The following is a 13,636-nucleotide window of genomic DNA, read 5'->3' as shown; positions in this document are numbered from 1 at the left end:
TGTTTCCAGATGATGTATTTTTAGCATTTTTCCCTTGTTAATATCATTTCTGTCTCTGCAGGATTGTTTATTTAATTTTTCTTTCAGGATACAACCATTAGAACACATGGGGATTTCTATTTATGTAATAATGCACAGAAGCAACATTAAAAAAAAGATTCATTCCTTTTTGATGAAACAATCTTATTCAATTAAAAATCAATCCTAATTTTAAATAATTGACATTCGGAAAGCGATTACCAGGTTGTTCTTTATTTTGGTTTTTCACTACCCTCAAACAGTGTGCTCCACTGCTATCCCCTATTTTCATTAAAGTACTCAACCTTTCTTTCTCTACAGGGATCCCAATCTAGGGAAGCACACAACAATGTTCTATTCCCTTTGAAAAAACATTTTCTCATCCCTACCAATCACTGCCAATTATTGCCCTTCACTCTTCTTTCCAATATCTTAAAGGTGATGGGTTTAGTTGTAAACAAGTAACTTATTCATTATCTTGAACCTGTCGCTTTCTTCTCAGTGGCTATCAGCAAAGTTTCCACAAAGAAAATTTCTCAAAAATATTGTTATACTTTGTCACATTCCAGTAATCTCTTGCTTTTGAGAACTTTGATGAAAGAATTGTTGTGCCATTGATGTCAGCAAAGACTCTGACTGACCATATCAAAGTTAAGTTGCCGCTTCTTGTCCCCAAATCAACCTCATGGATTCCGTCAGTGCTCCATTGCGGCATTCATTGACAACATATGCTATCAACTCTGATGTACCACAAGACTTAATTGTCCCCTACAATGTTCCTTCTACACATTTATTATTTACATATAATGTTTAACCTTACACACAGGTAATATGAACCTTTTACTCTTTGAAGACAAAGTTTAATATTACTTCATCACTAACAAAGAAAGAAATATTTTCTTGGAACACAAAAATAAAAGCATTATTATTTAAAATTCTGTAAAGAAAATATCCGAAGCTCCATAGAAAAAGAAAGTATACATATTTGTGAAAAGACTGGTTGTTTTGTCTTTCTAGAAACATAGATGATGGGACAGTGAACTGGTTTACACATTTCTCAAATGAAATATACATTCCTTCAATGTACAGATATCTTGGAAAAGTTGCCAGTGGAAAAAATAATCAGATTTGCTTGCAATACATATCAAGAAAACAACCTTCATTGCTATGACTTTGTGCACAAATAACATTCCACAAAATATTTCCAGCTTGCTACAAATACTTTGTCTCAGAATTTCTGACAACCTTTCATAGGAATCCAACTTATGTAGCATTACCAAAACTGCATACCAATGACTAGGCTTCTGCTTCAGGTCAGAAAATACTTGACCCCTGATCAGTTGTTAACTCTCTACAAAACACCATTACAACCCACATTAGAGTACTACTCACACATCTTAGATGGTACTGCTTTTTCACCCTCAAATAATTTAGGTTGCACTTAAAAGAAAGCCATGCAATGTATTTTCCAGCACACTGCAAATTCTGGAATATGGATGCACTGTTTCTTCTCTCAGCTTCTACCTCTACTACAATAATATGAATTTTGAACTAGAAAGCTACATATCCCTACAACAGACCACATTTGTTTCTCCACCTCTCATCGTCCCTGATGTGGCTCATATATTTTTCTCTCATTTCTGCAGCCACCTAAAGAGTTCTCTTAATCACTCATATATTTCTTGCAGGAGTTGCATGTCTCATGCACTGATCTCTCCAGTCTGAGAAAATGACTGCAAAGATCATGGGTATCTTTCAATCCTTCTCAGACAAATTATTAAGGAAAATATTTCAAAGAATTGTTTATGCAAACATTTATATTAAGAACAAAACTGTAGCAGAATTTCTTGGTCACAAGTTAGTGTGGTACTAGGATAATTACTAGGCATGTTTTATGCTTGGCATAAAATTTAACATATCAATACTTAGCTAATTTTAATTTTTGTTTAACTTTAATTTTTGTTTCGTATCTACTGTTGATATCTATAACTACAGTTTCAGTTTGTATGGTCTGTATTTACAGTCCTTCAATCATCTAACAGTCCAAATCCTATTTCAGCCCAAAGAAAATCTTATTGGAATAAAGTAAATAACTTATATTTTCTGGACATGATAGATTTTGTTTTTCTGATGAGATCCAATATGTTATTAATCATAGATATCTTTCTTGTGGCCAGTGAGCTGAGAGATGATATAAGATTAGAAAGAATTTTATTAACTTTCATGAAGAATACCTGTGATAATTTTGGGATAACACATTGAAGATTACAAATATTTTCATAGTGTAAAGTTGCATTGAAGAAAAAAACTTGAAAACAGCTAGTCAAGAAATAATAAAATAATAAATGTAGGAACAAAGTTTTACTTATTTCTATCTCATTTCTTAACCATAATATTGTTTTGGTTTTGTTATCTCCAAACATTTGTGACCTCTGGAAATCAACTTGTGGAATGCAAAAATTAAATATTTTAAAGCATCTTATCACTTTAGAATTGACTTTTCATGTTGATTTCTATTCACATTCATAAGTAGCTTTTCATGATTATATATAGTTACATATGATTTCCAAAGGTATATATGTGTCTATCAGAGTATATGTCATTTCAAAATCAAGATAGAATTAAATACATTTTACTTTCATGTATGACTGTATGAAAGATATTTGGTTGCAGATCACTAAACTGTTTGCACTGGCACTGACTGTACTGCACTAATAATATTTTCTTGGGAAATTTACTCAATAGATCAATGAATATTTTCTTTTATGTGAGAGCACTGAATATATCAGTAATTTCATATACATACATACATACATACATACATACATACATACACATACATACATAAATACACACACACACATATATACAAACACATATTCATGTATAAATATGTATACATACATACATATATATGCATATATACATACATACATACATATATATGCATATATATATACATACATATATGTATATATATATATATATATATACATATATATACATACACACACACACACATATATATATATATGTATATATATATATATATATATATATAGCCAGTCTTATTCTAATATCTATATATCTGTTTTTTCCACGCTTGCATGTATTGGGCTGATATACTTGCACTGCAACATATTAAAACTCATTTTAATCTTGTTTCATGTTATCAGGGAACCGACCAGCCTGAGATCTGAATGCACAACTTTACGTGTGCACAGACACACGCATGCACGCACACACATACACACACGCGCGCGCGCGCGCACACACACACACACACACACACATTTATTGTATATATGATGGCTGCCGTTCAATATTGAGCAACGCCATTGCTTGATTGTTCTCTTGCTGGGAACTACAGAATTTGTTTTGCATAGATGTGGAAGTGATAGGCATCTCTTACAGCAGGTGTTCAGAGAGTTACCACCTATACTGACACGTGCCTTCATTCTATCAGGGAAATTTTTATGAAGTGTTTTGTTTTGTTCACCTATGACCAGTCATAATATGCAACACATAACAGAAATGTTAAAAGAAATCAAGCAATGCTATTGTCTGAAGCTATTTAACCCTTTAGCATTCTGAAGGTCATCAACAAGGTAGGAGACTTGACAAATCTACTGATGGATCTGCTTTATGTTATCCAATAAGCAGAAAAACACAATATGCAGCTAAATGAGAATAAATTTGAATTAATCCACTTCAGTAAAGAAGCTGCACTTAAGGTATCATACACTCTTCCTTTGGGTGAAAACCTCATGGCATCAAACACCACTAGAGACCTTGGATCTTTAAACTTTCTGGTCTAGAGAAGCTCCAATATTTATCCTTCTCCATCTTTGCCCATTTTCACTTTGAACATTGTTGTCCACTGTGATCTCCCTACATGAAACAGAATATCCACATCTACACTTGTTTATTATCTTTCTTATGTCCACTTTATTATTTACAACCCCCACCTCTCTTTGATACCTAGCTCTGTTGGTTTGGCATCTGCCCTGTTTATTCTCTCCCTTATCTGTCAGTCTTTACAACCCCCACCAATTTCTTTGGATGGGAATGCCAATCTTCTAGCTTCAATTTCCATTCTTTCCCCCTAATTTCTCGAGACATTATCTTGCTTAGTATATATCTACCACAGTACCCTTATCTATTTATCTACCTATCTTTCTCATACTAGAATGTATTATTTATTCCTCTCCCTTCTCTCAAGACTGAATACCCTCTGATATACTCTGCATTATATATCTAATACAATGCTTTTACCTATCTATCTTTTTTTCTCTCACACACCAGAATATATTATTCATTCCTCCTCTCATTATTCACACAATTTTGGAACTGCAAGCATTCATGTTCCCTCTGGAATGAACCCTTCAATATATATATCTCTTACCTTATCTTTGTTCTTACGAGAATGTATCTTTATTCCATGTACAATCCTGGATCTGCTAGCATTCATTTTCATTTTCCCTCAATACAGAGTACTTCATAACAATTCTTTCCCTCTTCTTCCCTTGCTGTATCACTTAACCACTCTTTCGGATCATGGATTTACCTAAAGAAGACCCAACCCAACTGGATTTAATTGAACCCATCCTCCCTCTAGGACATAATGAAACACAACAAATATCATTTATGAGGAACATTCTTCCACTGTCTAACTTATATTTCTCCTTTGACAGAATACCCAACTAATAGAGTCTTTGCTTGATACAATCTCCAATAGCTGGGATATTCCAGAAACAGCTGTCAGAAACTATCTTTTCCAGTCTATACTATTCTTTCCATTTGTTATGTAGCTAAATTTTTAGATTGAATTAAGTGAAATTAAATGTCCTTGTCCTGCATTGCCTAATGGTTTGCATTTCCTCACTACTTTAACCTATACCCACTGACTCAGAGGGAAACCACCATTAGCCGTTTTTGAACAAGATAATGGCACAACCACAGCTTCAATCACTGTTCTAAGTAGAATTTTAGTGACACACCTATTCGAGCACTCAGAATGCATAGCTATTAGTTTGTCATTTTGATGTAAACTCCTCATATCCTTACCCTCTGTCCATATATATATATATATATATATATATATATATATATATATATTGAACTGCGGAAATCTGCAAGTATTTTTTCATTCCCTCTCTCTGTTTTTTTTCTCTTATTTATTTCTGTTGAAGAATATAAGCTTGAAACATAAAAGACTTTTTCATTTTCCCGAGCATCAAACTAATACATTTGCTTGTTGTTCATACACCTGTCTTCATCTTCTGTTTTTCTATAAATTTCAACTATATATATATATCATCGATTTATTGTGAACAGTAAATATTCACTTTTTCACTCCTGTATGGAGCAGATGGAATTTATTGAGGTAGACTTTCTATGGTTGGATACCCTTCCTGTCGCAAACATTAAGCTTCTTCTATACAAGGTATTATTTTTCTGTGGCTGAAATGCTTTTACAGCAAACTGGAAGTGAAAGACACTATTGGTATGATGGCAATTTGTGTTTTCAACTATTGTATGATGTAAAGATAGGGAGACACACACACACACACACACACATATATGTATAGGACAAGATTCTTCGAGTTTCTATGTACCAAAACTACTGACAAGGTTTTGTTTGATGCAAAGTTTTGTAGAAGACACTCACCAAAGGTCCCACACAATGGTATGGAACCCAAAACCATGTGGTTGGGAAATGAACTTCTTAACCACACACTAATGATGGCAGCATTATATTTGATATTGGTATTTGTAATAATAGGCAGGTGTAGATGTAATGGATATATGCTAATGTGTTGCTCCTGCTGTTTATCTATTTATTCCCAGGCAGTGTTTGTTTTTAACACTATTGACTTTGCCAGACTGGATGACACTGCCCAGGTATTGAAACCATAGTGATATCTGTTAGGCAGCTGATGATGGGGATATATGTCTGGTATGCTTGGGTATCTTTAATATCTTGGGGTCTTGTTATTCTGAGTTGTACCGCATTCTCGTAAAGTTGAACTTGTTAAAGGGTACATGGTTTATGGTGGTTTGTATTATTACATTTATTGATATTGCATAATTGTGTTCATTAGTAGTCTTATTATGCTAGGATAATGCTTAATCAAGAGTTACTAGTTTTGGGAGGTTCTATGGCATACACTAATAAATGTATGTATGTATGTATATATATATATATATATATATATATATATACATACAAGACAAGGCATTGATAATGGTCATTACAAAACTACGGGTTTACAATATAAAATGCCACAAGAATATGTGCAGTTCTTTACTAATCTAAACAATATTGTTAGAGAGCTTATAAAGTATTTTGCTCGGATTGATTATCCCTCACTAATAACTCTGCTATATATATATATATATACATATATATATATATATATTTCTATAATATATTTCTATAATATATGTATGTATATATATTTGTGTATATATACATGTATATATATTTATACGCACACATATATGTACAGACACATATATACATACACATTTATATATCCAAAACATACATGAATACATATACACACATAAATACACATGTATGTGTATGCATACATACATGCATACATATATCTAAACAAAGCACTTAAAGGTGTAAATGCTTTATAGAGAACAAATTTAATCCATTTACTGTTTAAATTTCATATGGTTGTCAGGAGGAAAGCTATATTGCTATAGAAACCATTTTATTAAATTTTGCAGCATTCTTGATTTTGTTGTTTTCTATTTGAAACTTATCTTTTGTCTCAGTGTTATTCCTTTTAAGTTCTAAACTGATATGGTTAGAGAGACTTCTAACCATATATTATGCTAATGTGTTGATCCTGCCACTTGTCTATTTAAAAAATAATGAGAGAAGACACAGAATAATGTATTCTTGGATACATTATACCTTTCAGCACCTGAGTGCACAGGTGCTGGTGTCACATAAAAATTAACGATACTGGTGCCACATATAAAGCACTGGTGCATCCAGTACACTCTGTGAAGTGGTTGGCACGAAGGGTAGAAATCATACCAAACAGACAATTGACGCCTGATGCAGCTCTCTGCCTTGCCAACTTCTGTCAAACTGTCCAACCCATTTCAGTAGGGAAATTGAATGTTAAATGATGATGACAATGAATGCTTTTGATCGTTGGCTGGTTTGACCAGGGTTGACTTAGAACAACATCTGTTTTCAGTTTGGATCATATATTTATAAATGACAGCTTGCTTGACTGAAGCATGTAGACGGGTGGTGAGCTTGTTTAAAAATTTTTTTGTTTCGCATCTTTCAGAAAACTTTAACTAAACTGAAAATATAAGAAACAATTCTCTTATACTATTGAGTGGTTAGAGGTAAGAAAGGCAACTAGTAACTCATACATTCACATCAATTTTATCTCTGGCAGCAGGGGAAATGAGATATAAATAATAGAGTTAAAAATAGACTTTCAAAAGATTTTATTATTAATTTTTCTTCCTTATAAACAGACATTTTAGCAAATAAAATATATGAATTCAGTATCTTAAAATCTCCAAAGTTTTTAAAATATAGAAGTTTTCATTGTTGAAACAGAATTGCAATGATATTATAAGCTTTTAGAATAATCCTTTTTACTATAGATACAAAACCTGAAATTTGGGGGTTGGTACTAGTTGATTAGACTGACCCCAGTGCTCAATTGCTACTTATTCTATCAACCCTGAAAGGCTGTTAGGCAAAGTCAACTTCAGCAGATTTTGAACTCAGAATGTAAAGATGGACAAAATACCACTATATATTTTGTCTAGCATGCTAACAATTCTGCCATTTTGCTGCCTTTATAAGTTTTTGTGATAGTAACTGGTCCTTATTTACTCAAGGAACAGAAGAACTAAAAGTAATAATCTTACCCTGTCATTAGTTAACAAGGGCACTAAAACCTAGGTATACCAAGCTAATTCTGAACAACTTTAACAACATTTCTTCATGCAGCTAAACAAAAAATAGTAAATAGATGAGGTCACTCCTGGAGTAGAGAACAGAAGGAGGAAGAAAGAAGACGGTTGATATCAGAAATATGAGAGGCTAAAGCAGTTTTAATTTTACTCTTAAAGCACGGATTTTGTTGTAATTTTTTTATTTTTCCTAAACAGTATTTAATTCTATTAAAGCTAAGCTACTTAATAGAATTACTATTTTACCTCCTTTTTTGATTTCGCATCTTTTATTATTGTTTTTCCAAAATATTTAGATCCATCAGCTTGTTTGAGTATCTCACCTGCTATTTCATTTAGATCAACGTTTCAGATTTTTTGCTACTTATATTCCTTTTTTCAAACTTATTTCAATTACACATCATTGTAAATCAGCACCATCGACAAAATACATTACTGACTTCTCTACCTCATTCTATAATATTTCTTGTAAAAGAGTTCAGGGCTTCTGTCATCATCATCATCATCATCATTTAACATCCATTTTCCTTAGATGGCATGGGTTGAATGGCTTGACAGCAACTGGCAAGGCCAGGTCCCTCACCAAGTTCCATAGTCTGTTTTGACTTGATTTCTAAAGCTGGATGCCCTTCCTAATGCCAACCACCTTACAGAGTGTAATGGGTACATTTTACGTGGCACCAGTACCCACACAAATGCTTTTTATGTGGCACCTTGGTTTTAGGATTTCAATTCTGTTGTGGTAGGTAGGTTCTTTCAAGTACAGCAATGCACCACATATATTGGTCCTCTGCCATCTCCTTCTTAAGGCTCAGCATTTTGAGATTAGCCGTCAATACTTCATTCCATATCTTCTTGGGTTTCCCTCTTTCACATCTCCTCTTCACTTTAAGTGATTAGCATTGTACAATAAAAACATTGGAAAGGCTTGGTGAAAGAACACACAATTGTCTGCTACCAACTATTGCTTTAAACAGACTTTCTACATGTTCATATGATGTCTTTACTATTGGTGGGCTGATGTTTCATTTTCTCCTAAGTTGTAATATTCCATAGCAGACACAGTCAAAAGCCTTTCTAAAACCAGCGATGTTATGATAAATATCTGATTGATATTCCAAATATTTTTCTGCTAGAATATTAACATTACAAATTTGCGTAACAGTATTTCTTCCTTCTAGGAAACAGTTTGTGTCTCACTATCATTATTAATCTTGATTTCATCTAATCAAATAAACCATATAGAAAATCAATCCTTCTTTGGATGGCTAATTACACTCATTTGGTTGCTGTAACACTTTTGGTGGTTCCTTTCTTTAGTAATGGTACAACATTTGATTGTATCCATTTACATGCCATTCTCCAGCATGTAGGATACTTTTACAAATTTTCCAACAAATCTTAGCACTATACCCACCTTCTTAGTTTCATAATTCTACACTTTCATTATCTATTCCAAGTGATTTATGATATTTTAGCTTTGCTTCCTGATTATATGGGCAACTTCGTCAGAGGTGATTTCTGGCCCTTGTATATCAGAGAATTTATCTTCTTCATTGTTTTAGCACATTACTACTATCTACCTCTGCTTTGTGGTAGTATTATTATCATCATCATCATCGTTGTCATCTTCACTGTCATCATTATTATCATTGTCATTGTCGTCGTTGTCATCGTTGTCATCATTGTCATCGTCATTGTTCTCATCATTGTCATCATCATCGTTGTCATCATTATCATCGTCATTGTCATCACTATCATCATCATTGTTGTTATTGTCGTCATTGTCATCATCGACATCATCATCACCATCATCATCATTGTTTTAATGTCCACTTTTCCATGCTTCCATTGGTTAGATGGAATTTATTAAGGTAGATTTTCTACAACTGGGTGTTCTTCCTGTCACTAGTTTATTCATTTGCCTTAGTCAGCAGGGGTTTTTTTTTTGCACACCTTCAAAAGCCCATTCTTCGTTGAGATTCTGAACCATTGATTATACTTTACATGGGTTATTTGCTCTATATCATCATGCTTTTGGTAAACAATATATCTTTTACTTCCCTAATTTCCCATTTTAACTTCAATATTGGCTACCATTTCTACTTTTCATTTTCATATCCTTTGAGTTACAGATCTTTTCTTTTATCATATATGATTAAAACATCTTTATTTATTCAAAGATTCTTATTCTTCTTCCTGTCAGCTGTTCTTGTTATTATGATAATGACATTTGATATAGTGTATTAATTTTTACAACTTTGCTCTTAATTTATGGCAAAATTACATGTTAGGGATAAAGCATTCTAGAGCTGACATGAAATAAGCATTAAAGATGAGTGGAGAAGTGTTAAAACTTTGATCAGTAATCGAAAGTGGGGCACCTTATTTCTTCTTACATGTTTTATTCTTCAAAGTGGTTGGGAGAATCAATTTCTGACAATTATTGCAAAGCCAAAGATTAGCTACTGAACAGAGAAACAAAATCACCAGATACATCTTTAGATGTTTACATCATTAAACTGCAGATCAAGTAGAGATTAAATAGATGTTAATGGTAGTTGCAAATCAGCCATGCATGACTAAAATGATTCCTTTGTTCTTATCTTGGGATTCCCATGCATTTACTTGATAAAATTATATTCCATTTACTCCAATGAGAAAGTCAATTGCTGTATCATGGTGGATTTATAGAATTAATCTCTATCCTTTCTTAGTCAAAAGACATAAGAAATTGCAAATCTCACTTTTAGTAAGTCCTGTTTATCAGTCCATGCTTAATACTGTTTTGTTCCTTGGAGATTATAACAGGGATTATATGATTGCAGATCAGATCACATCTTGTTACATAAAAACTTTATATTAGAAATGTAAAAGACTATTTTATGGTGCATTAGAATGTTAATATAGTTCATATGGCAAGGTGTCAGATTCTAGTGCAGGGAAGGAATATAAAATTAATCTTCATCGGCAGCTTATTTTATGTCTCTTAACTGTCTGATGCTCCAATTTCATCAGCATCATCAATTTTTGTACATTCATTTCATTTTTATCTCTAGTTGCTTTACTCATTTTATTTCTTGTCCTTTTTACTTTCATTTACTTTATTTTTTATTCTCAACTTTTATATCTATAATCTATCATCTTTTCTTTTTTATTTCATAAGCCCTCAGTCAATTTTTGTTTTTTAACAATTCTGTTTCATAATTAGATTGAATCATCACTATTAATATTCTGATGATCATGGAATCCATTTCACTTTGCTTTGTCATAATGATTCAAATTTCAAAGCTCAAAGGTATCATTTTGTTTCTCAAATTAAATATTCTATATTTCATTTAGTACAATACTGACAGAGTTTAAACTTATGTCTCAATTCATATTTAGATTGTACTGAATAATTTGGTTTTAACCTTTCTAGAAAAGTACTTCAGCAGCCCTTTCGTCACTAGTATTCTGAAATAGCATAGTCTTTCTTCTCATCAGTTTCTAATATAAGATTAACAAAATATGGTTAGTGAATGACAAGAGTGATCATTAAAAGTTAATTTTGAACGTTAATTTTTAAAAATAAGAAATTAACAAATCCAGTGTTAATTCAAGTTGATTCTACATCAGTATGATAATTATATCTGGATATGACATAAGGAAAAACAAGATGAAAATAGAAAAATAACAGAAACAGCAAACTAAAGTACAAAGTCAAAGTCATTATGCAGTGAAGGACAAGAAAAGAAGCGAATCAATGGTTTAGACAGTTGTCCTCCACCAAGACTGAAGGATGGAGATAGAAAAGGGAAAAATATGAGGGTAAACTTAAAAGTTCATAGGCTGACTAAGATACTCTCATGGAGTATCTAAACCAAATTAGGTTTATTTCTCAACATAGCCCTCTTGCTGTCCAGATACTTCTTCTATCTGTGTCACTTGCATCCCATTAGAAAAGAAGCTTTCATCCTGTTGGTCATAAAAGTCATCAGCACCAGATATGACATCATCATCATTGCAATGGTGCTTCCCAGCCAAATGAATTTTCATGTTGGGAAACAGATGATAGACATAGGCGCAGGAGTGGCTGTGTGGTAAGTAGCTTTCTTACCAACCACATGGTTCCGAGTTCAGTCCCACTGTGTGGCACCTTGGGCAAGTGTCTTCTACTATAGCCTCGGGCCGACCAAAGCCTTGTGAGTGGATTTAGTAGACGGAAACTGAAAGAAACCCGTCGTATATATGTATATATATATGTATGTGTGTATGTGTTTGTGTGTCTGTATTTGTCCCCCCAACATCGCTTGACAACCGATGCTGGTGTGTTTACGTCCCCATAACTTAGTGGTTCGGCAAAAGAGACCGATAGAATAAGTACTAGGCTTACAAAGTATAAGTCCTGGGGTTGATTTGCTCGGCTAAAAGTGGTGCTCCAGCATGGCCACAGTCAAATGACTGAAACAAGTAAAAGTAAAAGAATATGGGGCTAAATCAGGAGAATGGGGAGGCTAATCAACCATTTCAAAACCTCAGTCACACACAGCAGTCTTTGAAAGCAAGGACTTGTGTGCTGGAGCATTGTCCTGATGAAACAAGATCCCTTTTGACAGTTTTCCTGGGTGTTTGGTTTTGGTAGCCTTTCATAACTTCCTCAGTAAGTTGGTATAGTTCTCTCCATTGATGGTGTGGCCCTTTTGAAGAAATTCAATAAACACAATGCTTTTTGCATCCCCCACCAAAAACGGTATCACATTCCCTGTAGATGAAACAACTTTGGCCTTTTTTGAGGCAGGTGAGAGAGAGTGTTTCCACTGAATGGATTGTCTTTTTGTCTTAGGCTCAAAGTGATGAAGCCAACATTCATTTTAGGTTAGGAAACATTTAAGGAAACCAGCTGGATCTCCCTCAAATGCCAAATTTTGTCGATTTTCAAGAGACGTCGATACTAGTTACTTTTGAAGTCTTCTTTGAACAGTCCGATGCCAGTTTTCCTTGAAAGAAACAATGCAGTCATTAATAAAAAGAGCTGAAATTAGTGCATGCAAGATTTCACAGCTCTAGCATCACTCCTCCATAATAGTCAGCCTACTCTTGTATATGTTGTAAGATCAGACTCACAATAGACTTTAACAGCAGAAGACAAATGAGTCAAGTTAAAGGTTGTTTTACAGCATAGAAGAATGAGTATAAATCATACATAAATAGAGCATAGAAGTGTGCAAGACACTAATCTTTATGCATACCTGCATTAAAAACTTAATCCATTATTAACCTCACTGTCATATATTATTTCAATAGTTTGTAATTGTAATTAGACTTTTGGTAGCAACTAGTCTGAAACAGACTTTGGCCTCATGCTATGAACAAGACCACAAAACCTACTTGTTTCAAACTGAAATTTAAATTGAAGTCTTGATCATAGTCTTATTACAAAAAAAATGCAAAATTTTATTCAGTAAAAATCTGACCATAGTGTCATCTGAGAATATATCCTTAGGATGTGTCCCAAATAAAGGCAAAAATATACTACCAAATGAAAAAAGTTATTTTATTCATCCCCCTCTAGAATTACAGGCTGTAAATCTGAAAGGTTTTAGGAAATAAAGTATGGTTATTTATATCTGGTAATTGCTATATTATTTTACTTGAAGACCAAAGCTTTTGT

Source organism: Octopus bimaculoides, chromosome 3 (genome assembly GCF_046866305.1).
Source record: "Octopus bimaculoides isolate indiv1 chromosome 3, ASM4686630v1, whole genome shotgun sequence".
Taxonomy (NCBI): Eukaryota; Metazoa; Mollusca; class Cephalopoda; order Octopoda; family Octopodidae; genus Octopus; species Octopus bimaculoides.
The sequence above is the reverse complement of the archived record's forward strand: the minus strand, read 5'-3'. Positions refer to the sequence as shown.